We start from the raw sequence: 27,896 nt of genomic DNA on the forward strand, positions 1-27,896 counted from the left end.
TGAGGCTCAGAAACTTTCAAGCTAAAAATAGTTTTTACTTTTTTTTTTTTTTGAGACAGGGTCTTACTCTATTACCTAGCCTGGAGTGCAGTGGCACAATCACAGCTCACTGCAGCGTCGACCTCCCAGGCTCAGGTGAGCCTCCCACCTGGGCCTCCTGAGTAGCTGGGAACACGGGCACGTGCCAGCGTGCCCAGCTAATTTGTATTTTTGGTAGAGACAGGGTTTGCCGTGTTGCCCAGGCTGGTCTCAAACTCTTGGGCCCAAGTGATCCTTCTACCTTGGACTCCCAAAGTGCTGGAATTACAGGTGTGAGCCACTGCACCTGGCTGGTTTTTATGTTTTGTAAATGGTTATATAAGTATCTCCAATTCTGCCTCAGCCCACAAAGCTTAGAATACTTATCTAACCCTTTTAAGAAAAAAGTTGGTTAACTCCTAATATTGTTAACAATCTCAACTTCAAACTGGTGTATAAATTCAGTAAATCCCAGTCAAAAACTCAAAAAGTTTGTGTGTGTGAAATTCAACAAACGTGATTGTAAAAGTTAAATGAAAATGCAGAGGAACAGGAGTAGCCGAGACAGTCATGGAGAAAAACAAGGTGGGAGAATTTTTCTATTGGACAGACAGTGTAGCTTGTCACAAGGATAGACAAATAGACTAGTGGAACAAAAGAGCTCAGAAACAAACCCATGCATATATATGGACACTTGATTTATGATAAAGGTAGGAGTAATGATTTGGAGGGGGCATGAGGAGAGCTTCTGCAATGCTGGTAATGTTCTACATTTAAAAATCTTGATAGTTGCTATGTAATAAATTGAGCTGTACATCTTCTGTGTACTTTTCTGAACATGTTTTCACAATAAGGTTTTTATTTTTCTTGGGACAGGGCCTCACTCTGTCACTGAGGCTGGAGCACAATGGCATGATTGTGGCTCATTGCAACCTCGAACTCCGAGGGTCAAATGATCCTCCTGCCTCTTAGCCTATGAGTAGCTGGGACTACAGCTGCATGCTGCTGTGCCCGGCTATTTTTTTTTTTTTTTTTTTTTTTGGTAGAGGTGGGGTCTCACTGTGTTCCCCAGGCTGGTCTGGAACTCCTGGCCTCAAGTGATCCTCCTGCTTCAACCTCCCAAAATGCTGGGATCACAGATGTGAGCCACCGTGCCTGGCAACAGTAAGATTTTTAAAAGAATGTAAGTAGTGGTTCTATACAAAGCCCACTTTTCTAAACATCAGTTCTTCCCTTCAAAATCAGATAGCATTTCATTTCCATTATCTCCTAAATGTATACATATTTAAAAATTAAACACCTGACTCTACTTCCTCACTTCCAAGGATGATAAATTTCATAAGCATAAGGACTCAGAATAAATATCCTATTTGCTCTTGGTGCATGGCCTAGTGTCTGACAAATTTATAATAGTTCAGTAAATAGTTTTGAAGAGAATTTAAAATAAACTTTGCTGAATACTGTTATCATTTTAAGGGGACTAATTTAACGAAGTTCATGCAGACTTTTGAAAATGGAGCTAGAGGTTAGAGCGAATTATATTTATTTTTTGGTTTACTTTCTTTTTTCTTTACATAAATAACTTTATTTTTCCTTACATAAATAACAGTGGAAAACCAAAATTTGTGGTCATCTCTTTAAAAATTGAGAATTATGTACAAAAAACTTACATAAATTAAAAGAATGAGTAAATTTACAGGTGTAAATGTAAACCGCTTCTAGCTCAAGACTTAACACTAATAGACCAGCAAGACAGAAATGAAACTGGTTCAGGAGCTCTTGCCAGGCTCTAGAAAAATCCTAGAATGGCTGGGCGCAGTGGATCACCTAAGGTCGGGAGTTTCAGACTAGCCTGACCAACATGGAGAAACCCTGTCTCTACCAAAAATACAAAATTAGCCAGCTGTGGTGGCGCATGCCTGTAATCCCAGCTACTTGGGAGGCTGAAGCAGGAGAATCGCTTGGACCCAGGAGGCGGAGGTTGCAGTGAGCCAAGATCGCACCATTGCACTCCAGCGTGGGCAACTGGAGCGAAACTCTGTCTCAAAAAAAAAATAAAAGGAAAATCCTGGAACACTGAGCTCTCCGACACATTAGTACCTGCACAGTTAAGGAGACTGCAGCTCACACAGACTCACCAAGCCACAGACTTCCCTCCCACAAGCATGTCCTCACCTCAGCCATGAAGTTACTGAGCCACATGTACTAAGGGTATAAATCAAAGATATGTACAGGGTATTAAACAAATACCAAGGGAACAGTTAAAGTCAAAATCAGCAACAAGTTCTACAATCCAGTGCTGATACACAAGTTTCAAGGACCAGTTCTTTTGAAAGGCTTATTCTGGTTTATTGAGGCTAGCATGAGGTGTATGCATTTGCCAGGGGCAAATTTATACTTCTACATTAATCCATGAAGCACATGACACGCATCTGCTTGCAGTCCATTTAGAAGCATCTGCAGTGGGTGATGAAGGGGCTTGACTCATCCTGCTCCTGCTTGATGATCCACATCTGCTGGAAGGTGGCCAGGATGGAGCTGCCAATCCACACAAGGACTTGTGCTCAGGGGAGGTGATGATCTTCTTGGAGCTGGGCACCAGGGTCGTGATCTTCTGCATCTTGTAGGTGATGCCCAGGTACACAGGGGTGTCGCCAGACAGCACCACGTTGGCAAGCAGGTCCTTGCGGATGTGCACATCATACTTTATGGAGTTGAAAGTGGCCTGGTGGATGCCACAAGATTCCATACCCAAGAAGGAGGGCTGGAACAGCGCCTCCAGACACTGGAGCCACTTGGACAGCTCCTAGATCTTCTCCAGGGAGGAGGAGGACGCTGTGGTGGCCATTTCCGCAGCTTCTCCTTGATGTTGCGCACGATCTCCCATTTGGCTGTGGTGGTGAAGCAGTAACTGGGCTCCCTGAAGATCTCCATGGGGTGGTCGGTCAGGTGCCAGTCATCCAGATGCAGGATAGCATGGGGGAAGGCATAGCCCTTGTCGACGGGCACCGTGTGGGTCTCGGCTGTGTATGATAATACCAGTGGTGTGACCAGAGGTGTACAGGGACAGCACAGCCTGGATGGCCATGTACCTTGCTGGGGTGTTGAACGTCTCAATCCGAGTCATCTTATTTCTGTTGGCCCTGGGGTTCAGAGGGGCCTCAGGCAGCAGCACTGGGTGCTCCTTGGGAGCCACGTGCAGCTAATTGTAGAAGGTGTGGTGCCAGATCTTCTCCATGTCATCCCAGTTGGTGATGATGCAGTGGTCCACGGGGCACTTTCAGGGTCAGGATGCTGCACTTGCTTTGGGCCTCATCACCCAGGTAGGAGTCCTTCTGGCCTATGCCCACCATCATGCCCTGGTGCCAGGGATGCCCATTGATGGAGGGGAACATGGCTCAGGGGGAACTGTACCCAGCAAAGCCAGCTTTGCATGTGCTGGAGCCATTGTCAATGACAAATGCCATGATCTCTTCTTCCATTGTGATCAGCAGAGGAGCAGGCAGTGGAGTGATGGGAGAACTCAGAGTGTGGGCTGGTGGTGAGTGGGCGAGTTACATTTCTGATACAGGAATAGTCGGGGGGCCAGGTGTGGCAGTTCACACCTGCAATCCCAGCACTTTGGGAGGCCAAGGCAGGAAAATTGCTTGAGTTCAGGAGCTTGAGGTTACGGTGAGCCAAGATCACACCACTGCACTCCAGCCTGAGTACCAGAGACTCTGTTTCAAAAAAAAAAAAAATAGAATAGGTACTATACTTTTTTCTCAATGCTGTTTGAAAAAGACAGTGAAAACCGTTATACAGGTTAGTGAGAGAGTATTTCAATGTGGTCGTGACCATGGCTAAGTCTTCAGAGGGTAAGGGAATAAAGATGTTAACCTCAGCAGGTGCAACTTTTTTTTTTTCCTTTTCTTTTTTTTTTTTTAGAAAGAGTCTCCCTCTGACACCTAGGCTGAGTGCAGTGGCGTGATCTCCTCTCACTGCAACCTCCACCTCCCAGATTCAAGAGATTCTTGTGCCTCAGCCTCCTGAGTAGCTGGGACTATAGGCATGTGCCGCCACGCCCAGCTAATGTGCTAACCAACCATTCAATTATGACCAAGATTTTCTTGTGTTTGGAAAATTAAATTCCTGGAATCTGTAGGTGTCAGAATTTAGAGTTAAGTGGCAGGAGTGTCCATCAAATTCACCTGAAGTCAGCTGAAACTTAGAATGCATTTTGCCTCGGAGAGAAACAATAGATGTTGAGTAGTTTTTAACGTATGACACAAGCCCATATGTGTACCGGAAGCACAGCGCCATAACAAACAATTCTAATGTTGAATGCCAGGAGCAAGGCCTGTGCTGCTGTGAGGGCAGGGTCCCTTCACAATCCAAACCTGGTGACCCCAGACAGTCTATTTCAAGTTGGGGATCAGGATAAACTCTGACTTACATAATGATAGGGAAACTACTGAGGAGAGAATGTGGGCTGGGAACACTTACTGCCTCAAGGAGGTAAGAGGAGAGTGAGCAACTCCATGGGTTTATACATCATCCCTTCTCCCCTGTGTCCTGAATGGGCCCTGAAACGAGATGTAAAATAGGCATTGGCTGGAAACTGGGGGTTCTATCCTAGAGAGCAGTTGCCTGAGTCAAAGGGGAAATAAATTTCAAGCTAAGACAGTAAGAAAAGAAAGCTCATATCGACACTCAGCTTGGGCAACTGTTCTAAGGTATTTGTAAGAAATTCCAGGCCAAGCACGGTGGCTCACACCTGTAATCCCAGCACTTTGGGAGGCTGAGGCGGGTGGATCACCTGAGGTCAGGAGTTGAAGACCAGCCTGGCCAACATGGTGAGACCCAGTCTCTACAAAAAATACAAAAAAATTAGCTGGGCATGGTGGTGGGTGCCTATAATCCCAGTTACTTGGAAGGATGAGGCAGGAGAATCGCTTGAACCCAGGAGGCCAAGGTTGCAGTGAGCCGAGATCGCGCCATTGCACTCCAGCCTGGGTGGCAGAGCAAGACTCAGTCTCAAAAAAATAAAATAAAATAAAGAAAGAAAGAAATTCCACCATTTGAAAGCCAGGTACTGCCTATACAGTCTTGGCACTGGCTCAAGAATAAATCCTGAAACATGGTCCTGGTCTATCTCTGTTTACCTTGATTCTTCACCACTAGGTTAACAGGATATTCTTGTTCCCATAAAAGCCTCTCCATCGAACTTCTTTTGTCCTTCCCTTGCCCAGACTGACGGGTGTTACTTCAATTCACAGTGTCACTTCATTGCTATGTGGTGGAGGAGGATGGGGAGGATATATAGAGAGAAAGGATGCAGGTTTATCAGGATACTTTGGATTGCTTGAAAACTAGAGTTGACCATGGGGTTAAGGAAACAGGAGCATGGAAAGCCAGGGTGACACCATTTTAAAATCAACTCCAGCTTAAAACCAGCAAGGCACATTCCTTGCCAGTCACGACCCATGGCCATAAGATGTCTTGAAGATGTTTTAGTAATGCCTGCAAGAACAAACTCCTATGACAGCAGAACGTCCAGCTGTCCCAATATTGCATAACAATATGTTTTAAAAATAATTATAGTTATGCTTTGACATACTTACTCAAATGCCAAGGATAACTTTCTTTTCTTTTTTTTTTTTTGAGACGGAGTTTGGCTCTTGTCACCCAGGCTGGAGTTCAGTGGCGTGATCTTAGCTCACTGCAACCTCTGCCTCCCGAGTACAAGCGATTCTCCTGCCTCAGCCTCCCGAATAGCTCGGAATACAGGCGCACAAACTGCTGGCATTACAGGCATGAGCCACTGCACCTGGCTGAGATTTTGTTTTTCTTATACAATTCAGTGAGTTCTAGATAAAATGGAAATATTAGAGACTAATTTGACACTGAGAAAAAAAATGTGAAAAAGGCTTCTTAAAAACCAAACTTCCAGCTGGGTGTGGTGGCTCCCGCTTGTAATCCCAGCACTTTGGGAGGTCAAAATGGGTGGATCACTTGAAGCCAGCAGTTTGAGACCAGCCTGGCCAACATGGTGAAACTGCATCACTACTGAAAATACAAAAATTACCCGGACATGGTGGTGCATGCCTGTAATCCCAGCTACTCGGAAGGCTGAGGCAGGAGAATTGCTTAAGCCTGGGAGATGGAGGTTGCAGTGAGCCATGATCACACCACTGCACTCCAGCCTGGGCCACAGAGTGAGACTCCATCTCAAAAACAACAACAACAACAACAAACAAACAAACACAAACCCTAAAAAATCCAAACTTCCATAAAGACTAACAAAAATTTTGGTCCATAGCTTTCCTTGGATTACTTGATGGATGTCTGAGTTATATCCAATTAAGAAAAGTTTATGATATGGAAAAACATGTTTCTAGGACTGTGGAATGGTTTTCTCTATAAAATGCTTCTTAAGTTTTCAGATTCACAGACAAGTGAGTGCCCTTTGCGTTCCTTCCCTTCCCTGTGTTGTTCCTTTTCCTGTTGAGCCTTCTGAGCCCCAGGAGTCATGGGATGCTCATGGTTCTTTATATTCACTGGGAACTGGGGGTTATAGGCCCCTGTCCAGGGCTGTTGGATAAATTGAGGTTCAGAGGCATATTTGCCAGCACCTACTGGTTCTCAGTCCCCCTTGTCCCCTTTCTCGGCTGCATATTTGCTGTGTATGCCTCACTAGTGACACACGCAACCCTCAGCTTGTATGCCCTAAGCTTACACCTGTCATTTTCCTTCTGGTCTTGATGGTTTTCATTCTTTGGGTTGTTTAATTCAGCTTCTCTCTGGGCAGCATTGGAGGGCAAAAGCCTCCTGGGAACTAGTCTTATTGAGAAAAAGAATAATGTTGTCTAATTCAGAAGCCATCTAAGGGTCAATTCAAATTATGGACTTGAAAATGGTTACTTGGGCCGGGCACGGTGGCTCACGCCTGTAACCCAGCACTTTGGGAGGCTGAGGTGAGCAGATCACCTGAGGTCAGAAGTTCAAGACCAGCCTGACCAACATGGTGAAACCCCGTCTCTACTAAAAATACAAAATTAGCTGGGCGTGGAGGCACATGCCTGCAATCCCAGCTACTCGGGAGGCTGACGCAGGAGAATTGCTTGAACCCGGGAGGCGGAGTTTGCAGTAAGCCGAGATGGCACCATTGCACTCCAGCCTGGGCAACAAGAGCAAAACTCTGTCTCAAAAAAAAAGAAGAAAATGGTTACTTGGCTGGGTGTGGTGGCTCACACCTGTAATCCCAGCACTTTGGGAGGCCAAGGCGGGCAGATCACCTGAGGTCAGGGTTCAAGACCAGCCTGACCAACATGGAGAAACCCCCTCTCTACTAAAAATACAAAATTAGCTGCGCGTGGTGGCACATGCCTGTAATCCCAGCTACTCAGGAGGCTGAGGCAGGGCAGACACTTGAACCCGGGAGGCAGAGGTTGTGGTGAGCCAAGATCATGCCATTGCACTCCAGCTTGGGCAACAAGAGCAAAACTCTGACTCAAAAAAAAAAAAAGGTTACTTATGGCTGGGCACGGTGGCTCACGCCTGTAATCCCAATACTTTGGGAGGCTGAGGCAGGAGGATCACCTGAGGTCACAAGTTCGAGACCAGCCTGGCCAACATAGTGAAACACCGTCTCTACTAAAAACACAAAAATTAGCCAAGCGTGGTGGCAGGCACCTGTAATCCCAGCTACTCAGGAGGCTGAGGCAAGAGAATTGCTTGAACCCGGGAGGCAGAGGTTGCAGTGAGCCAAGATCATGCCACTGTACTACAGCCTGGGCGACAGAGCAAGACTCCATCTCGGGGGAAAAAAAAAAAAAAGCTGGGTGCAATGGCTCATGCCTGTAATCGCAGCACTTTGGGAGGCCAAGGTGGATGGATCACCTGAGGTTGGGAGTTCAAGACCAGCCTGATCAACATGGAGAAACCCCATCTCTACTAAAAATATAAAATTAGCCGGGTGTGGTGGTACATGCCTATAATCCCAGCTACTTGGGAGGCTGAGGCAGGAGAATCGCTTGAACCCGGGAGGTGGAGGTTGTGGTGAGCCAAGATCGTGCCATTGTACTCCAGCCTGGGCAACAAGAGTGAAACACCATCTCAAGAAAAGAAAATGGTTACTTATGAAAAAAGGTAGAAAGGAATGAGTAAGTAGGGGAGAGAGATGAAAAAAGTTTTGGAAATGAAGATGTATTTTTGGTAAGGCAAGTTATAAAGAGAGTAATTTTATATTAAAAAAAGGTAGCCGGGCACGGTGGCTCACACCTGTAATCCCAGCACTTTGGGAAGCCGAGGCAGGCGGATCACCTGAGGTCAGGAGTTCAAGACCAGCCTGGCCAACATGGTGAAACCCCATCTGTACTAAAAATACAAAAATTAGCTGGGAGTGGTGGCACGCGCCTGTAGTCCCAGGTACTTCGGAGGCTGAGGCAGGAGAATAGCTTGAATCCAGGAGGCAGAGGTTGCAGTGAGCCGAGATCAAGCCATTGCACTCCAGCCTGGGGGACAGAGTGAGAGACTCTGTCAAAAAAAAAAAAAGCTTTAACGCTTTAAATCTCAGTTGTTTTAGCAACCAAAATCCTAATAAACATAGCATAGGAATTATCTTGATAAAATGTAAACTTTTGGGGTTTCATTTTCTTGTTTTTTTGTTTTGTTTTTTGTTTTTTTTGAGATGGAGTTTTGTTCTTGTTACCCAGGCTAGAGTGCAATGGTGTGATCTTGGCTCACTGCAACCTCTGCCTCTTGGGTTCAAGCGATTTTCCTGCCTCGGCCTCCCTAGTAGCTGGGCTTACAGGGATGCGCCTCCACGCCCAGCTAATTTTGTATTTTTAGTAGAGATGGGGTTTCACCATGTTGGTCAGGCTGGTTTCAAACTCCTGACCTCAGGTAATCCACCCGCCTCGGCCTCCCAAAGTGCTGGGATTAAAAGCATGAGCCACTGTGCCCAGCCTGGTTAGTTTTTTAATACTGCCTCTGGCATACCTTGACAAAAAAGGAGGAATATAAACTAAAAAATAAAAAAACCCTAAGCCCCCCAACAGAGCAGAACCCCCTCTTGGACAAAGAGAATTTTAAAAATACCCTGAAAAAGGCCAGGCGCGGTGGCTCACGTGTGTAATCCCAGCACTTTGGGAGGCCGAGGCGGGCGGATCACGAGGTCAGGAGATCGAGACCACCCTGGTTAACATGGTGAAACCCCGTCTCTACTAAAAATACAAAAAATTAGCCGGGCATGGTGGCGGGCGCCTGTAGTCCCAGCTATTCAGGAGGCTGAGGCAGGAGAATGGCGTGAACCCAGGAGGCGGAGCTTGCAGTGAGCCAAGATCGCACCACTGCACTCCAGCCTGGGAGACAGAGCGAGACTCCGTCTCAAAAAAAAAAAAAAAAAACCCCTGAAAAACTAGTTCAGGTTATAATGGGAAGCTGGGGGTCAGACATACCTCACTATACATTTCCCCTCTTGGGATTCACATACAACTGGCCAGCATTAACATTAAAATAAAGATCATAAAACTAACAGAACAGATTATTTATGGCAATAAGATATCAAATTATAAGCAGGATCTATGACCAGGTGTGGGGTTAAGTCTTCACCACAGCGTAAACAAAGTCATATGTTACATGCATGTTTCTTCAATATACCTGTGTCAGGCAGGCCACTGCCATAAATATTCGTAGCTCCCCTATTCAACCAGGAGACTTAGTCTTATTAAAAACCTGGAAAGAAGGCTGGGCACAATGGCTCACGCCTGTAATCCTAGCACTTTGGGAGGCTGAGGTGGGTGGATCACCTGAGGTCAGGAGTTCAAGACCAGCCTGGCCAACATGGCAAAACCCCGTCTCTACTAAAAATACAAAAATTAGCCAGGTGTGGTGGTGGGTGCCTGTCATCCAAGCTACTCAGGAGGCTGAGGCAGGAGAATCATTTGCACTGGGAGATGGAGGTAGCAGTGAACCAAGATCATGCCACTGTACTCCAGCCTGGGCGACAGAGGAAGACTCTGTTAAAAAAAAAAAAAAAAAAAACTTGGAAAGGAGGATCACCCAAAATCAATTACAACTAAAATGAAAGGGCCCTTATTGGGGAATATTGTTAAGCACAGCACCTCCACTGCTGTTAAGCTTCAGGGACTCACTAGCTGAGTACACCTGTCCAAGATTAAACCTGTTTTTTACAAGTCCCCACAGGCACCTGAGAAAGACACCACAACCTACACTTGTGAACCCCTAGAAGACCTAAAGCTGTTGTTTTGCAAAGAAAGAGATAAGTAACATCCTCAGTCCCTCCTACAGGTACTCAATCTTCTTAACAACTCCCATCCCATACAGGTTTGCACCCCCAATGGATTATACCTGTGGCTATGTGGTCATCCATTCAATCAGCCTATAAATAACTTGTCTCTCATTTGGGATCATGGAAACCCATGGATACACAGTGTATTGATAATGTTTGGTTCGGGGGTCAATGTATAATAGAACAAGCAAAGCTCTTTAATATATAATTACATAACATCACTCACCTGAGAGCTAAGCAGGCAACTGGCCTTATATTGGCTGGGGTTGGGGCTGCCAATGGTTTATTGGCCGCGTAGGGAAAATTTGCCTATCCCAAGGCAACTCTTCGAAACTTTACTTCATTCTATAGACTGTCTTATAAAATGGGGGAGGCTTTAGATAAATAAAAACTCTTCCTTGATTCCTTAGCAAATATAGCAATGGATAATAGATTAGCACTAGATTACTTGGTTGAACAAGGGGGAGTATTTGCACTATAATCAATAAACCCTGCTGCACTCGTGTAAACGCCTCCAGTCAAATAGAAGAAGATCTACAGAAAATATATGAACAAACTGCCTGGTTGCATAAATATAACCAAGACGTCAATCCCTAGTTCATTACTAGGTAGCTTTATTTTAATCATTGATATGCCCGCCTTCAGTTGGATGCAACATTTGAGTTGTTTTGCTAGGGGTAGTGACAGGCAATGAATAGTGACAAGCCATGTCTTAACTGGTCAACCATTAAAAGTGCTCTTGTGGCCAGGCCTGGTGGCCCACACCTGTAATCCCAACACTTTGGGAGGCCAACACAGGCGGATCACCTGAGATCAAGAGTTCAAGACCAGCCTGGCCAACATGGTGAAACCCTGTCTCTACTAAAAATACAAAAAATCGGCCACCTCGTGTCTCCTCATTCCCGACATGTCCTGGGCTCCGAACGTCTCCTGAGGAGTGGCATGATTGAATCAGGGATTCCCTAGCCCCAGGTCCCCTTCTCTGTCATGCTCAGGATGAGGCTGCCCAGTTCTCAGGTGCAGGACAACGGACAGAACTCAAAGTCATCCCTCTGCTCACCTGAGACAAATGAATGAATGATTGCTTCTTCTGCCCTATTGTTTATGCAAAAATGCAGATCCACTGAGCCAGACCAAGGCATCAGCGTGACTATTCCTTTACTCCCCACTCCATGTAAATTGTGTATTCAGTGAAAGGCTGATCAAAGACCCAAAAGAATGCAGCCTTTTGTCTCTTATCTACCTATGACCTGGAAGCCCCCACTTTGAGTTGTCCCGCCTTTCCAGACTGAACCAGTGTACACCTTACACATATTGATTGATGTCTCGTCTCCCCAAAATGTATAAAACCAAGCTGTGCCCCGACTACCTTTAGCACGTGTTGTCAGAATCTCCTGAGGCTGTGTCATGTCATGAGTGTGTGCTCAACCTTGGCAAAATAAACTTTCTAAATTGATTGAAAAAAAAAAATCAGCCAGGTGTGGTGCAGGCACCTGTAATCCCAGCTACTTGGGAGGCTGAGGCAGAGAACTGCTTGAACCCGGGAGGTGGAAGTTGCAGTGAACTGAGATCATGCCATTGCACTCCAGCCTGGGTGACAGAGCAAGACTCCATCTCAAAAAGATGCTCCCTCCTGAGTGTCACTGTTTTTTTGCCCTTCTTAGGACCTTTGATAGCTGTCTGGTTATTACCAATCTTAGCCCTTTACTTGTTTAACTCCTAGTGAAGTTTGTGTCTTCTAGATTACAATTCTGCATAATGCTGGCACAAGGCTTCCAGCCCATCCCATTTTCTGACCCAGGAAATAAAGACATCCGCCTTTGGGCCCATAGATGGGGCAAACAGATAATTTTTACTTCTCCAATCTTATGCCCATAAAATCAGCAAGAAGTTACAGAAGAATGACCTTCGCACCTCATCTCTCCTTAAGATTAAGAGATCTCTTATAAATCGAGGATTATGTTAGGGAAATAGGAGCATAGGAGAGCCAGGGTGATACCATTTTAAAAAATCAATTCCATCTAGGGGCCGGGCACGGTGGCTCACGCCTATGATCCCAGCCCTTTGGGAGGCCGAGGCAGGCGGATCACGAGGTCAGGAGATCGAGACCATCCTGGCTAACACAGTGAAACCCCGTCCCCACTAAAAATACAAAAAATTCTCTGGGCGTGGTGGCGGGTGCCTGTAGTCTCAGCTACTCAGGAGGCTGAGGCAGGAGAATGGCGTGAACCCGGGAGGCGGAGCTTGCAGTGAGCCGAGATCGCACCACTGCACTCCAGCCTGGGCAACACAGTGAGACTCTGTCTCAAAAAAAAAAAAAAAAAAAAAAATCAACTCCGTCTAAAACCAGCAAGGCATATTCCTTGCCAGTCACCACCCGTGCCCATAAGATGTTTTGGCTAAGGAAGCAGTTTAGTAATACCTGCGAGGACAAACTCCTATGACAGCAGAATGTCCAGATGTCCTGACATTGAGTAACAATATATGGTTTTAAGATAGTTATAATCATGCTTTGAGGTACTTACACACTCAAATGCCAAGGATAACTTTCTTTCAATCAACAAACTCCTAAATTGTCATGCTGTCAGCCCACCAGCATGTAGACATAACTTAGCTTTAACATGGTTAAGACCCCTACATAAGAAGAGTTTAAAACAGGGATGGCACGTTCCTCCTCTTGCTTTCTGAGGACGCCTTGTGCACTCTGTGACTCGCCTTGAATTCCTTCCTGTGTGAGATCCAAGAACCCTCTCTTGGGGTCTGGATTGGACCCCTTTTTCCAGGAACAAATTCCTGAAGAGATGTGTGAAAATGGTGTGCCTGTGATGGCAAAGGAGTTGAGTAGGGTGATATAGAGTAGAGGAGGAGGAAAAGTTAGGAATAAAACTCTAAGCTAGAAGGCAGTCTGGATAATAGAAATAACTCCAAACAGCTTATAAGAGGATTAGTTTTAATCAGTTTGATGTAAAGAAGTATACTGCCAATGGCGGGGATGGGGGATTGTGTAACTTCCATAAATAACACTGAATGTCACTGTTTCAAATGTATTTATAATCCCTGGGTTAGAGTCAACTCAGGAATGGAAAGACGTTTTTAACTGGCTGACTCTACCAGCAGGTGGAATGAGTGCTTCATGAGGTGAGGAAAGCAAGAGATGACAGTGTTGAGTTTATGATGTTTTGAGTTTATTACCAGGTAGCTTTATTTTAATCATTGATAGTTCTGCCTGCAACATTTGAGTTGTTTTGCTAGGGGTAGTGACAGCCAATGAATAGCCGTGTCTTAACTCTTTATATACATGAGGTTTCAAAGCACTTATTTGGATGTTTGCCCACATTCTCTCACCTTGTCCCCTAACCAGAGGCACCTACTTTAGAGCTGGCAGCCTCATGGAGCCCATTAACAAGGATTGAGACCAAAGAATACTTTTCAGACTTTGAAGTTAACCTCTGCACTCTGGACTTAAACCTTCTTGAGTCACCTGAACAGGCATTTCGTTTCAAAACATTTCAGGACAGTTTTGAATGACATGGCTAGAGTCTTGTGTAAAAATGGGTGCAGGCATCCAGGGGACAGCTGGTCTGATGTCACACTGGCCAGTGACAGGGTCTTCCTGAGTTCTATCAGCACAAAGTCATATCAGCTGCAGATTTTCCTCAGGTAATTCAAGTCTCCAAGCCTGATTCTATACAAACTAGATGCAATCACCTGTCCACTGGGAAGTGGGGATGAATAGGAGATGGCGATGCTTTGGGTTCCTCTGGGATGTGCCTCACAAATACTAAGGGTAATCATTGGGTGGGGTGGCCAGTCATTTGATAAACCAAACACCAATTAACCCTCCCAAAAAGAAAGGGGCTAATTTGTTACACTTAGATATTTCGCAGTAAAACATTTCAACTAAGGAAAAGTTTGGAAAAAGGGAAAAGTATGTGAATGTTCTTTAGCATGGAACAATATGAAACCACCACTGGAAAAAAATAATGCACAAGTAACATCTAAGTACTACTCAGAATGCTGCAGTGATCACATCACTCCTCTGCTCAAAACCCCTCCATGGTTTGAAATTATATGCCAGGGAAATTATACGCAAGCTCTCCAGCCTAACATTGAAGGCCCCACGCCTCCTTTTCACCTCCACCCCACAGGCCGCCCTCAGCCTGCTTTGGCCAGCCCAGACCCCTTGCTCTTGCGGGAATCTGAGTCACCTGAACCTGAGCAGTTGCTCCGGTCAAAAGGAAAGTAAACGTCAACTACCGGCGCCTGCAATGTCCTTTCCCATGCCTGTCTGCCTATCCTACCCACCCCAGCCGCACCTTATCCCGCTCTGGAAACTCCCAGCAGTCGGTTCTCATCACAGCATCTTTCCTTCTGTAGTGGTTGCTGAACTTAAGTATACACCCTCCTCCAAGGCCGACACACTTTTCGAATCAGGTCAGCGGTGTCACCGGTGTAAAGTCCTAAAACTAAAACAGAACGAAGGTGTTTCCCCCAAAGATTCCACCTCGTAGACCTAGCACTCACCCCAACAGAGAAGAGGGTCGAGCCGGCCGGGAAGACGCGGACGCCCGAGACTCTGCCTCCGTTTGGCTTTACAAACTGCCCAATGACCCGCTGCGGCGGGAATGTTTCGTAAGCGGCCGGCCAATAACGGAGAGAGGGGCGGGCCTCGGTGGGGGCCTGGCCCAGTGAGAGTCGCGCGGGGGACGGCCTCTGTCCAGCTGCGACCCAATGGGAGTCCCCGCCAGGAGACACAACCGGCGGCCCTCCGAACATTTATAGGGCCACGCCAGTAACCGCGCGTTGGGATTCGTGGTGTTGCTTGAGACCCGTGTTGTGTCTGCAGTCAGCGACCCTCCACCTTCAACTACTGGATCAACCATGGTGCGGCATGCTGTGCGGGGGAGGGTGTCGCACGATGGGGAGGATGCCGGGGGCGCACGGGGGGTCGGTGGGAAGGGCCCGCAGCGCAAAAAGGAAGGGCGCCCCGGCAGTCCAGGGTGTGGGGTGGGCTGCGCGGGGCTGCTAGGGGTGTTTGGGCGTTCAGGGCGAAGGTGGGCTCTGCAGAAAGCCCGGGGACGCCCGAGGAGTGCCGGCACCACTTTTCTACCCTGCTGCCCCTACGGGAGGCGGTGCGAGCTAGAAACGTTCTGAGCTCCCCAGAAGCGCTGCGGGACTAGGGAGGCTGGCGAGCGGTAAAGCGTGGGCGAGAACGTGGTGGGGTCGCTTGTGCGCTTCGCGCAAGGTCGGGCAGCGGAGTCGGCTCTGCGGCTCTGCGCTCTGGAGCCTGGAGGGGATCTAGGGCCCGCCCCGTATTTCTCCCGCTGCGGTCCTGGACGAAGAGGTGCCCGCTTGTAGCTGCGGTCCCCGCCTCCCTCTGAGATCACACTCCCGCGCAGGAGGCAAGGCCCAGGATGATTGGGAAGCTCTAACAGGTTTCTCCAGTTCAAAACCTGTTCCCCTGAATGTCTTTGTCTTGGGCTCCCGACTCTGGCCAGAGGTAGAGGTCCTCGCCCTTTGGCCCGATACTTGACTAGGGATTCTTGTAAGCTCTTGGGGCCTTGAAAAGAATGTTCTTGACTCCACTTTTCTCCTGTTTGGTGCCCAAGGACTTGAGGTCCCTCTGTTAAAACTGAGAACTTGCCTGGCCAGGCGCGGGTGGCTCACGCCTGTAATCCCAGCACTTTGGGAGGCCAAGGCGGGCGGACCACCTGAGGTCGGGAGTTCGAGACCAGCCTGACCAACATGGAGAAACCCGTCTCTACTAAAAATACAAAATTGGCCAGCCATGGTGGCGCATGCCTGTAGTCCCAGCTACTCGGGAGGCTGAGGCAGGAGAATCGCTTGAACCTGGGAGACTGAGGTTGCGTTGAGCGGAAATCCCGCCATTGCACTCTAGCCTGGGCAACAAGAGCGAAACTCCGTCTCAAAAAAATCAAAGCAAAAAAAAAAAAAAAAAACCTGAGAACTTGGGGTGGGTACACAGAGGTCCCTGTACCCCCCGGAAACCTCTTGATCCCCGCCTCGCTCTGAGCCCCCTTAAAGGCTCTGAGGCTGTCTTAGAGGGTAGTTCCTAAGACTGTTAAACTGTTGCCTACTGTCACCCTAGAAGATCCCTTCTACATCTGGGAGGTGCTCGGCCCTTTTAAATTGGTGCCCTAGACTGTGGGTTGGGTGAAGGACCAGAAGATGGGAGGGAGGGTTTATCCATTATAGGAGTTACCTGAGTGAAAAGAGTCGAAAGGTGGGGTGGGTCTTCTGGTCTCCGCTGCGACGCTTAATGAAGGAGTACTGGCTTGGATTAGCTTGCCTGTACTGCAGTTGGCAGGGACAGGTGTCTAGAGTAGGTGCCTGTCCCCCCAAAAGGGGAGTTTGTGGGTGAGCTTTCAGAAGGCTAGCTCTAACTCCAAGGCTGCTTCCTCAGTTGATCCACAGGTCTGAACTTAGTCTTCTGCCCTTTTGGGATGTGGGGGAGACAGTTGCTGCCCATGGGAGACCTCCTTTTCTAGGCCCCAGTGCTTGAATCTAGAAGCTCTTGGTGGGCCTGTCTTGGAATACAGGACTCTGAGCTTTCCCAAGGCACCCCAAACAGCAGGGAGGACACTGTGCAGTGGGATTTGGCTATTTGGTTTTGGCTTTCTCTAGTTCCTGCCCCAGAGACCTAGGCATAACCACCTTCTTAAGCTCTGAGTGAATGAAGGAAAATGAGGGCCTGAAGGTGGTTTGGCTTAAAATATGGGAAGACTTGGAAAGAGAACCGAGTCTTCTGGACTTTGGTTCTTTGGTTTGCTTTTGCTTTTTTTTTTGAGATGGAGTCTTGCTCTGTCACCTAGGCTGTAGTGCAGTGTTGTGATCTCGGCTCACTGCAACCTCTGCCTCCCGGGTTCAAGTGATTCTCCTGCCTCAGCCTCCTGAGTAGCTGGGACTACAGGCGCCCACCACCACGCCCGGCTAATTTTGTATTTTTAGTAGAGACGGGATTTCACTATGTTGGCCAGGATAATCTCGAACTCCTCACCTCAGGTGATCTGCCTGCCTTGGCCTCCCAGAGTGCTGGGATTATAGGCATGAGCCACTGCACCCTGCCAGTCATCTGAACTTTGGACTAGGTAACACTAAGCTTCAGCCTTCAGGGAGGAAAGACAAGGGGTGCTCCCAGGGAAGGCTTTTCAAGTCCCCACCTTTCACTCCACACCACTCAGGGCATATTCCTCTGCTCACCCTCGCAGTGTGAGTGCATCTCCATCCATGTGGGCCAGGCCGGAGTGCAGATGGGCAATGCCTGCTGGGAGCTGTACTGCCTGGAGCACGACATCCAGCCCAGTGGCACCATGCCCAGCCACAAGGCCCTGGGGAGCAGTGATGACTCCTTCAACACCTTCTTCAGGGAGACCCAGCCTGGCAGGCATGTGTCCTGGGCTGTCTGTGGACCTGGAGCCTGCTGTCATAGGTGAGTAGACAGAGGAGTGGGGGCTCCTTCCCCCAGGCCATAGTTTTTGTTAGCGCCAATGTCAGATGGGAGCTCTGCTTAAGGGGAAAATACTTGAGATGGAAGCAGTCTTCTGCCATGAACAGCATTGAAGTCTGAAGTCTATTGCTTTTGTCTAGACTGTGTTCTCAGAAGGGGTCCTGGGGGCTTCCTGTATTGAGAGGAAGATCATTCGCACAGCTCTGCCAGGAAACTGCCAGATAGGAGTCAGGGATCAGGCTTAGAATGCAGACTGCAGAAAGGAGCAGATGTAAAAGCAGAAATTTCAAACTTGCTTTTCCCTGTCCTCAGACTCTTGAGGGTGGCCCATTGCGTAAGAAGCAGGGAGCCAAGAACATTCATACTGGCCTCCTGCTTAGCCTTAACTGAAATAGGCCCCCATGTAGGACGCGGGCCTATGTGAACTTGGCTGTTGCTGGCTTCCGGAGGCTTTCCTGCTTCCTCCCTTCTGCATCTGGATCTCCTCAGTTTCCTAATCATGACAATTCTACCTCCTCCATTTTTTAAAGCTGTTATTTTAGATGTTAAATGGTGGACTGGGTTTCTTCATTAGTCTGTATTCTTTTTTTTTCTTTTCTTTTTCCATGGTGAAAATTTACATTAGTCTGTATTCTTACCCCATTCGAAAGTGAAGTGAGATTCTCCTTAACACCACTCTGATTCCTCACCTAGCACAATGAAGTGGCTGTGATCAGAGGGAAGGGACCCCTGAAGGTGCCACCTGCTCTCCCCATCTCAAGCCCAGGCAGGACCCGGCCTTAGAAGTGGGTCTCTGGTCGGGAGGCTGAGGCAGGAGAATTGCTTGAACCCGGGAGACGGAGGCTGTGGTGAGCCAAGATCGCGCGATTGCACTCCAGCCTGGGCAACAGAGTGAAACTCCGTCTCAAAAAAAAAAAAAAAAAAGGAAAAGAAAAGAAAAAGAAGTGGGGGCCTCTGGGATGCCATGCATCATCACTCTGTTGAGCAGTTGTACCTGGGGAGGCGTAGCAGCAAAGGTTCTGGTGTCTGGCATTCCCTTGGGGAATGAACCAGCTTGTTTTACCTTTGTTCTTTCTTCCTCTCAAGATGGGGTAAGAACTGACATTTATAGGCAGCTCTTCCACCCTGAACAGCTGATATCTGGCGTGGAAGATGCTGCCAACAACTATGCCCGTGGCCACTACACTGCGGGGAAGGAGATCATCGATTTGGTGCTGGAGCGAATCTGAAAACTGATGAGCAGGCCTCTGGCACCTACAGGAGGTCATTGCATCCTTAACCCTCTTCCTGGCTCGGAGGCAACCACAGCCTGTGCTCGTACCTGACATCATTCCTCCGGCCTGTCAAGTCCACTCAGCTTCTCTTAAGGGGATATGTGTTTTCTGTCCTGGGTACGGATCTAGGGTTGGAAACCTGAATAACCTACTCTGCCTTGAGTTTGTGGACTCAAGCTTCTGCCCTGGTTGTTCCTCACTTTGCCAGGTCTGTCTGATCCAAGCCTTCTTTGACCTTTGATCCATCTCTACAGCAGCTCAGCTTGTTGTTCTTAGACTCCTATGCAGATCTGTCCAGGTGGGAGGGGCTCCTATTTAGCACTCAACCATTTCTCCAGTTCACCCTTCCCCTATCCGAGGCATTGAGAACCACGAATGAGGCTGCCTGTGAGCCAGGACTTTGGCCCTGTTGCTGTAGAGGGATTGCCTGGACATACTCTCTGCTGCTCAGTAGAGACTGAGGACTTGGAAGTGACCTGAGGAGTAGGATTCTGTGCTCCCTTCCTCAAGAATGAAAATAAAATACCTCCTAGGGTTAGACTTCTTTTATACTGTCACTACCATATGTCTGGTATAGACTGATGATTTTCTTACCCAAGAAACAGCTGTATCAGAATCGCGTGGAGTACTTGTTAAAGCTGCGGGTTCCTGGGTTCCAGTCTGAGGTGAGGCCTGCTAATCTGTATGTTCAACAGGATGCCACCACCACTCCCACTCTGCTGTAACTAGGGGGCAGGGCAACAAAACAGAGAGGGCCTGGCTCTCTGACTGCAAATCCTCTGTCCTGCCTCATCCCTACCATTGCATATGCACAACACTGCCTTTCCAAGTCATCTTTTCCCTAGGAACTCCAAGCCTCCTGTAGGTGATCTTTTTTTTTTTTTTTCTTTTTTGAGAGAGTTGCTCTGTCGCCTAGGCTGGAGTGCCACTAGTGGTGCAGTCACAGCTCACTGCAACCTCCACCTCCTGGGTTCAAACAGTCCTCCCGCCTCAGCCTCCTGAGTAGCTGGGACTACAGGTGCACACTGCAACACCCAGATACTTTTTGTGTGTTTTTGTAGAGTTGGGGTGTTGCCATCCCAGCACTTTGGTAAGCCAAAGTGCTGGGATTACAGGCGTGAACCACCACACCTGGACAGGTGATCTTTTTTTTACCTCTATGGAGGTGAAGCAAAAGGACACAAGGGAACTTTCTCGGGGTGATGGGAATTTCTGTATCTCTGTTGGTTTGGTTATATAGGTGTCTATGCATGTCAAATCATTCATTCATTGTATGTCCAAAAGATGCACACACTTAAGTATAAACTATACTTCAAAGTCTTTCTAAAATACAGAAGTGAATGCAAGTGTAGTTGGTAATAGTAGCTTTCAACACAGAAGTTTCCTCAGGAGAAGAGGGTTGGGACAGGTGACATGGCATCTACATCCTTAACAATGTTATCTCCTACTCCAGACAGACCAGTGCACCAGGCTTCAGAGCTTCTTGATCTTCCATAGTTTTGGGGATGGCACTGGCTTAGGCTTTACCTTCCTGGTGATGGAGCGGCTTTCTGTTGACTATGGCAAGAAGTTCAAGTTGGAATTTGCTATCTAGCCAGTCCCCCAAGTGTCCATGACAGTTGTAGAACCCTATAACTCCATCTTGACCACCCACACCACCCTGGAGCACTCAGACTGCCTTCATGGTAGACAATGAGGCCATCTATGAGCTCTGCTGCCACAACCTGCGCCCTACCTATACCAACCTGAACTGCCTCATCAGCCAGATTGTGTCCTCCATCACTGCTTCCTTGTGTTTGATGGTGCCCTCAGCATGGACCTTACAGAGTTCCAGACCAATCTGGTGCCCTACCCTCGCATCCACTTTCCCCTGGTGACCTACTCACCTATTATCTCAGCTGAGAAGGCCTACCATGAGCACCTCTCAGTGGCAGAGATCACCAGTGCCTACTTTGAGCCCTCCAATCAGATGGCCAAGTGTGACACTCGCCACGGCAAGTACATGGCCTGCTGCCTGCTCTACCATGGAGAAGTGGTGCCCAAGGATGAGAATGCCATCATCGCCACCATTAAAACCAAGCGAATATTTGTTTTGCAGACTGGTGTCCCACAGGTTTCAAGGCAAGCGGGGGTAAAGGGCAGTTAGCACATGGCCTGTGTACCTGCTGAGAAGGGAGCTTCCTGCAGGGCAGGTGTGAGGAACAAATGCACAGGATCTCACTGTCACCCAGGCTGGAGTACACTGGCATCATCATGGCTCACTGCAGCCTCGACCTCCTGCGCTCAAGCAGTCCTCCTGCGTCAGCCTTCTCAGTAGCTGGGACCACAGGTTTGTGCCATCACACCCTGCTAACTTTGTATTTTTTGGAGAGGTGGGGCTTCACCATATTGCCCGGGTTGGTCTCAGACTCCTGCACATGGGTGATCCACCTACAGTGGCCTCCCAAAGTGTTACAGGTATGAGCCACTGTGCCCTGCTAGAGGATGCCTTTAACTGGATAGATCTCAGCTGGTCTAGAAGCCAGGCCTTTGGACTGTAAGCCAGGGTGGGTTCTACTTGAAAGATCGCCTTGTTGAAAGGAAAGTATCAATTTCATTTTACTTAGCCTGGTAAAAAGGCGTTCCCTAGGGCTGCCAGTCACATGGGGAGAATGGCCTCCTCATCACTTGTGCTAGGGACATAACCCGTGCTATAGGCTCCTGCTCAGAAGGGAAGGCTTTCAGAAGCCAGAGAGGCCCATTATCAGATGATGGGGAAAGTGCGGATGAGAAGGTCAGAGGCTTCTTGTGTTCTGCGTCTGTGGATGCGTTCTCTTCCTTTTGCAGTAATGAGGAAGAAGCACTCATTTATGCCCCACCCTGTTATCAGTTGACCTTCCCAGGGTGCTGGGCATATGACCTAGTTTGTTTTATGGGTTTTGTTGTGAGGTAAGACTCCAGAAAGATTAAATATGGCAGCTGTGGCATTAGAAAACATATATAGCGGCCGGGCGCAGTGGCTCACTTTGGGAGGCCGAGGTGGGCGGATCACAAGGTCAGGAGATGATCGAGACCATCCTGGCTAACACGGTGAAACCCCGTCTCTACTAAAAACACGAAAAAAAATTAGCCAGGCGTGGCGGCATGCCCCTGTAGTCCCAGCTGCTGGGGGAGGCTGAGGCAGGAGAATGGCATGAACCTGGGAGGCGGAGCTTGCAGTGACCCAAGATCGCGCCACTGCACTCCAGCCTGGGCAATAGAGCAAGACTCCGTCTCAAAAAAAATAAAAAAAGAAAACATATATAGCTTTCCTGCCCCGTGACACTGCTGTGGACATGACCACAACGGAAGGAGAGGCAGGAATAATAGCTGCTTGCTAGTGTGGAAGAGTTGTCCTGTAGCTCAGAAATGGAAATGAGGGGTAGGATATCTGGGAAACAGACTGTTGCTGCCTCCATATTAGGAAGATCTTTAGCTGCTTAAGGGAACAGTAGGCTGCCTTTAGGACATGGTCAGCTTGTTGTCCCTAGAGACACTAATGGGAAGTTGACCTTTTTTTTTTTTTTCTTTTTCTTTTTTGAGGATGAGAAACACTAAAATGTATTATATATTCTGGGCTGGGTGCAGTGATTCAGGCCTGCAATCCAGCACTTTGGGAGGCAGAGGTGGGAGGATGGCTTGAGCCCAGCCTGGGCAATGTGAGACTCCATCTGTACAAAATATTTTTAAAAATTAGCCAGTCGTGCTAGTGTATGCTTATAGTTCTAGCTACTCAGAAGGCTGAGGTGGGAGGATCACCTGGGTCCAGGAGGTTTAGGCTGCAGTGAGCTATGATTGTACCCCCCACTCCAGCCTCAGCAACAGAGCGAGACCCTATTTTTTAAAAAATAAAACAACATATTCTGGGTAGACAAATGGTTAAAGTAGGTCTAATTGGAGATCTTCCCTAAGTTTAACACTTTTTAAACTTAGTTTTCTAAGCTACAGGAAAGTAGGGGTACTAGTTCATTTAACACCCGTATAGCCACTCCCTTGATTTAACATCTAGGTCTGTTTCCTTTATTTTTGCCTTACTGACCCATTTAAATGCACTACTTTTTTGGGGGGGTGGCAGTGGGGTAAGACGGAGTCTTGCTCTGTTGCCCAGAATGGAGTGCAGTGGTGCCATCTTGGCTCACTGCAACCTCCACCTCCAGGGTTCAGACGATTCTCTTGTCTCAGCCTCCTGAGTCACTGGGATTACAGGCATGCACCACCATGCCTAGCTAATTTTTTGTATTTTTAGTAGAGATGGGGTTTCGCCATGTTGGCTAGGATGGTCTCGAACTCCTGACCTCAAAGTGATCTGCCTGCCTCAGCCTTCCAAAGTGTTGGGATTACAGGTGTGAGCCACTGTGCCCGGCCCCCAATGTTTTTTATTGTCAGTTTTTCAGTCATGATCTAGTCAACGAGCAGGCATTATGCTTATTTGTCTCTTAGCATAAGAGTCCGCCCTTTTTATTTTTTTTTTTGAGACGAAGTCTCACTCTTATCCCCCAGGCTGGAGTGCAATGGCGCGATCTCGGTTCACTGCAAGCTCCGCCTCCTGGGTTCAAGCGATTCTCCTGCCTCAGCCTCCCGAGTAGCTGGGGTTACAGGCGCCTGCCACCAGGCTGGCTAATTTTTTTATATTTTTAGTAGAGTCGGGGTTTCGCCATGTTGGCCAGGCTGGTCTTGAACTCCTGACCTCAGGTGATCCACCCGCCTCGGCCTGCCAAAGTGCTGGGATTACAAGCGTGAGCCACTGCACCCGGCCCCCTTTTTCTTGACTGACTTTGAAGGCACTAGTCTTGTCTTGCAGAAGCTCTCTCATTCTAGACTTGTTTGTTTCCTTGTGGTGGTGATCATCTTCCTCTATCTTTGTTTCTTACAAGTTGACAAATGCCTCTTCCCTAGTTCCGCGGATCCCCGTACAGACCCTTCCAGGAAACACAGAACCAGGCGCTTATACTTCTTTGTTTTTTCTCAGGTTGACATCAACTACCAGTCCCCCACAGTGGTGCCCGGGGGTGCCGTAGCCAAGGTGCAGCGGGCAGTCTGCATGCTAAACAATACCACAGCCATCACCGAGGCCTGGGCCCGCCTCAACCAAAAGTTTGACCTGATGTATGCCAAACGGGCATTTATGCACTGTTATGTGGACGAGGGCATGGAGGAAGGGGAGCTCTCTGGGCCCGAGAGGACCTGGCTGCCCTAGAGAAGGATTATGAAGTAGGCACAGAATCTTTGGACAGCAAGGATGAGCATGAGGAGTTCTAGGGGTCCTGGCACCTGTAACACCTGGTCTCTTGCACCGCAGTTGTGTGTGTATCTCATTCCACTATTCCCTGACCCCTACAAATACAATGGATGTTGCAAGTGATATGGAACTCTGTGGAATTCTGCCCAGGCAGTGGGCCATCTTTAAGCTTCTCAGCTTCCTTTAATGTCTTTCTAAGTTAAAGGGCAGGGTGGCCTCTGCTGCTAGGGCCTCCAGCCAGGGCATGTCTAGTGGAGGATTGGTACTGCTTCCCTCCTGTGTGAGCGGACCACCCTGACCCATCTTCGCCGGCTCAGCACCCAGGCTGTAGTACTTCGACTTCACAGGGGTCCTTATGTGTACCCCCTTGTCTCCAGCCCAGTTCGAGGAAGAGTAAGCTTTCTAGAGATTCTGATGAAAGCTGCCGTAAGTTTATCTGCCCCCAGCATTCTGGGACAGAAGCTGCAGGACTTCAGTGCCACAAGGAATCAAGCACTTGTAACCACTCCTCCCATCTGATGGCCAAGAGAGGGCAGTAGAGGTGGCCTTCACAGGCCTCTCCGCAGCAGCCATCTTAGACTTGAGGGCTCTGTCCTGATGCCTTACAAATGCAGGGTCCAAGAAATAGGATTCCAAAAAAAAACAGTGGTCTCCAGCCTAGGACTATGAAGATACGAAACAACTTACTTTAAGGGACAGGGTCTCGCTGTGTTGCACACGCTGGAATGTAGTGGTTATTCTCACAGATGTGGTCACAGCATGCTACAGCCTTGGACTCCTGGACTCAAGCCATCCTCCTGCCTCAGCTCCCCATGTGGTAGCCTACAGGCACTACCTCATGCCTGGCTATGAAGTAAATCTTAAAAGTGCCTATGAGATTTTTAGGCAAGAAGATCCATACCTCTTATTCTCAACGGAGTTCCTAATGAGGAAATTAGGAACTATTGTTCCAGAAGCATAGCCATATCTGCTCACATGTGGTTTCAGAGATCAATGTATTAGTAAAAGGTTCTGGCAGTAGCTAATGACTAAACAAATGGCCCCTTCTAGAACAGTCCAGGTTCAAGGAGGCTGCTTTTATTATTATTTTATTATTTTTTATTTTTTAATTTTTTTGGAGATGGAGTCTCACTCTGTTGCCCAGGCTGGAGTGCAGTGGCACGATCTCAGCTCACTGCAACCTCCGCCTTCTGGGTTCAAGCGATTCTCCCGCCTCAGCCTCCCGAGTAGCTGGGACTATGGGCGCACACTGCCACGCCTGGCTAATTTTTTGTATTTTAGTGGAGACAGGGTTTCACCATGTTGCCCAAGCTGGTCTTGAACTCCTGAGCTCAGGCAGTCTGCCCTCCTCACCCTCCCAAAGTGCTAGGATTACAGGCGTGAGCCACCACGCCCAGCTATTTTTTTTTTTTTCTTTTTTGAGACAGAGTCTCACTCTCTCTCCCGGGCTGGCATGCAGTGGCGTGATCTCAGCTCACTGCAACCTGTGCCTTCCAGGTTCAAGCAATTCTTCTGCCTCAGCCTCCTGAATAGCTGGGATTACAGGCATGCGCCACCATGCCTGGCTAATTTTTGTATTTTTAGTAGAGGTGGGGTTTCACTATGTTGGCCAGGCTGGTCTCACACCCCTGATCTCGGGTGATCCACCCGCCTCAGCCTCCCAAAGTGCAGGGATCACAGGCATGAGCCAACCTCGCCTGGCCAGGCTGCTTTTAAATAATGTGCTTAAAGTCCCCTCAGCCAGGAGAGGTTGCAAGCTTATGTACTCTTAAACCACAGAGAATCTCCATGGAGCCAGGCTCTGTTCCTGGCAAGGCCACTGAGCAGAACCTAACCCAGCCCCTGCCAGAAAGGCGAGGGCCACCCATACTCTTGGCCTGGAACTACCTACTCTGGTTTTTGGACACAATTCTAGCATGTGTTTGCTCTCTTAAGCACAGTGAGCCTTGGGGCTGTCTAAATGTCATCTATGGCCTTGCTTTGGCTTCAGGAAACTGGTTACTAGCGTTAATCTAGAGACTTATTCCCAGTATCTGTGAGCCTTGCTCCTTGATCTCTGGGAGGGTATTTGCCAAAAGGATGGAATCCCAGAGCCTACAGCATAGTGCCCAGGGTCACAGACTGCCCCTACCATGGAACTGCATGCTTAGGTCCAGAGGGGCTGTGGCCTTGTGTGCTGGTCGGTCCCCACGTGTTGGGCCTCTTCCTTTTTTAGCATCTTCCTGTGTATTTGCATTTCTGAGCAGAGAGGTCTGATAGTCTTCTGCTTGGCTATATTCCCCCTTTCCCTCAGTCCCCATAGTCCCCAAAAGACAAGGGCCTCAACCTACTGTGTTCATTTGTCTTAATTCGCTAATAGCGTGGCTCTGACATGGGTGTGTGTCCTTACTTGTGCCCCCTTTCTTTGGTGTAAGCAACACAAGTCTCCCTTGCTATAGCGGTTGATTTTTTCTATTTTACTCCAGAGTCTTTCTCCAAAGCTATTCCTAGGAGACTGCTAACCTACTGGTTCCTCTAGTACTGGGTAGAGGTGAAATAAGGGCACAGAAGGAAGGGAAAGAGGTTGGAGAAACCTGCTCTATTAAAGTGCCTGTTGCCAGATGTGGTGGCTCACGCCTGTAATCCCAGCACTTTGGGAGGCCGAGGCGGGTGGATCACCTGAGGTCAGGAGTTCGAGACCAGCCTGGCCAACATGGTGAAACCCCGTCTCTACTAAAAATACAAAACATTAGCCGGGCGTGGTGGCGCATGCCTGTAATTTCAGCTACTCAGGAGGCTGAGGCAGGAGAATCGCTTGAACCCAGGAGGCGGAGCATGCAGTGAGCCAAGATTGCACCATTGCACTCCAGCTTGGGCAACAAGAGCAAAACTCTGTCTCCAAAAAATAATTAATTAATTAATTAAAGTGCCTGTTAATGGATCTGGATCTGTTGATGTTTGGCAGGTGCCCCTGGTCTGCTCTGCCGGCATCTTCACCCAGAAACCAGTGAGCTGATGTTTTCTTTCCTTCTCTTCCTCTCACTGGGCCCATGAATTCATACGTATTAGCAGTTCAATCCATCATGCAGAGAGACCACCCCTCCCCGAGCACATGCCCCAGGCCACAGGAAGGTGAACATCCAGTGAGGGTTGGACTCCTAACCCTGAGCACTCTCCTGTGATGAGATACCAGATAGAATGAGTCAGTTAAAGCTGGGGGTAGCAAGCTCGATGATTTATTTGGATAAGCTAGCAGCTGCCATACCTCTTCTGGCCCCCAGGTAGAATGGAAGGTAAGTCATGTTCTCAGCTATGACCCATCCCTCTTTTTGCACTTTTGAAATAAACAGGAAGGGTTTTTGTTCAGTCTTTGCCTGACCTTAACTCCCACCTCCCCACCTCCAAGCCCCAGATAGGGCCCAGTCCCTTGGGAGAGCCTTGCCGGGGTTCCTTTCAAACTATGGAACCTCTGATAGGGTGAGGATGGAGAAGAGGAAATTCTTGCTTTGGGGTTGTGACCTGAAACTGAGAGACTCTTGGAGTCTTAACAAGCACAGTTGACCATTGAACAACACAGGGGTTGGGATGCTGACCCTGTGCAGTCAA

General features: G+C 48.3%; 1 long non-coding RNA gene and 1 pseudogene across 1 annotated transcript; one reads left to right on the forward strand and one right to left on the reverse strand.

Moving 5' to 3' along the window:
- Positions 1 to 826: 826 nt before the first annotated feature.
- On the reverse strand, positions 827 to 14,978 carry LOC129030407 (uncharacterized). Its single transcript, XR_010122744.1, has 4 exons — positions 14,837 to 14,978; positions 5,163 to 5,289; positions 4,504 to 4,583; positions 827 to 3,737 (listed from the first exon to the last, which is right to left on the reverse strand). It is a non-coding gene; the product is annotated as an uncharacterized LOC129030407 (long non-coding RNA).
- Positions 14,909 to 27,052, forward strand: LOC129030411 (tubulin alpha chain-like; annotated as a pseudogene).
- Positions 27,053 to 27,896: the final 844 nt, after the last annotated feature.

Source organism: Pongo pygmaeus, chromosome 1, assembly GCF_028885625.2.
Source record: "Pongo pygmaeus isolate AG05252 chromosome 1, NHGRI_mPonPyg2-v2.0_pri, whole genome shotgun sequence".
NCBI lineage: Eukaryota > Metazoa > Chordata > Mammalia > Primates > Hominidae > Pongo > Pongo pygmaeus.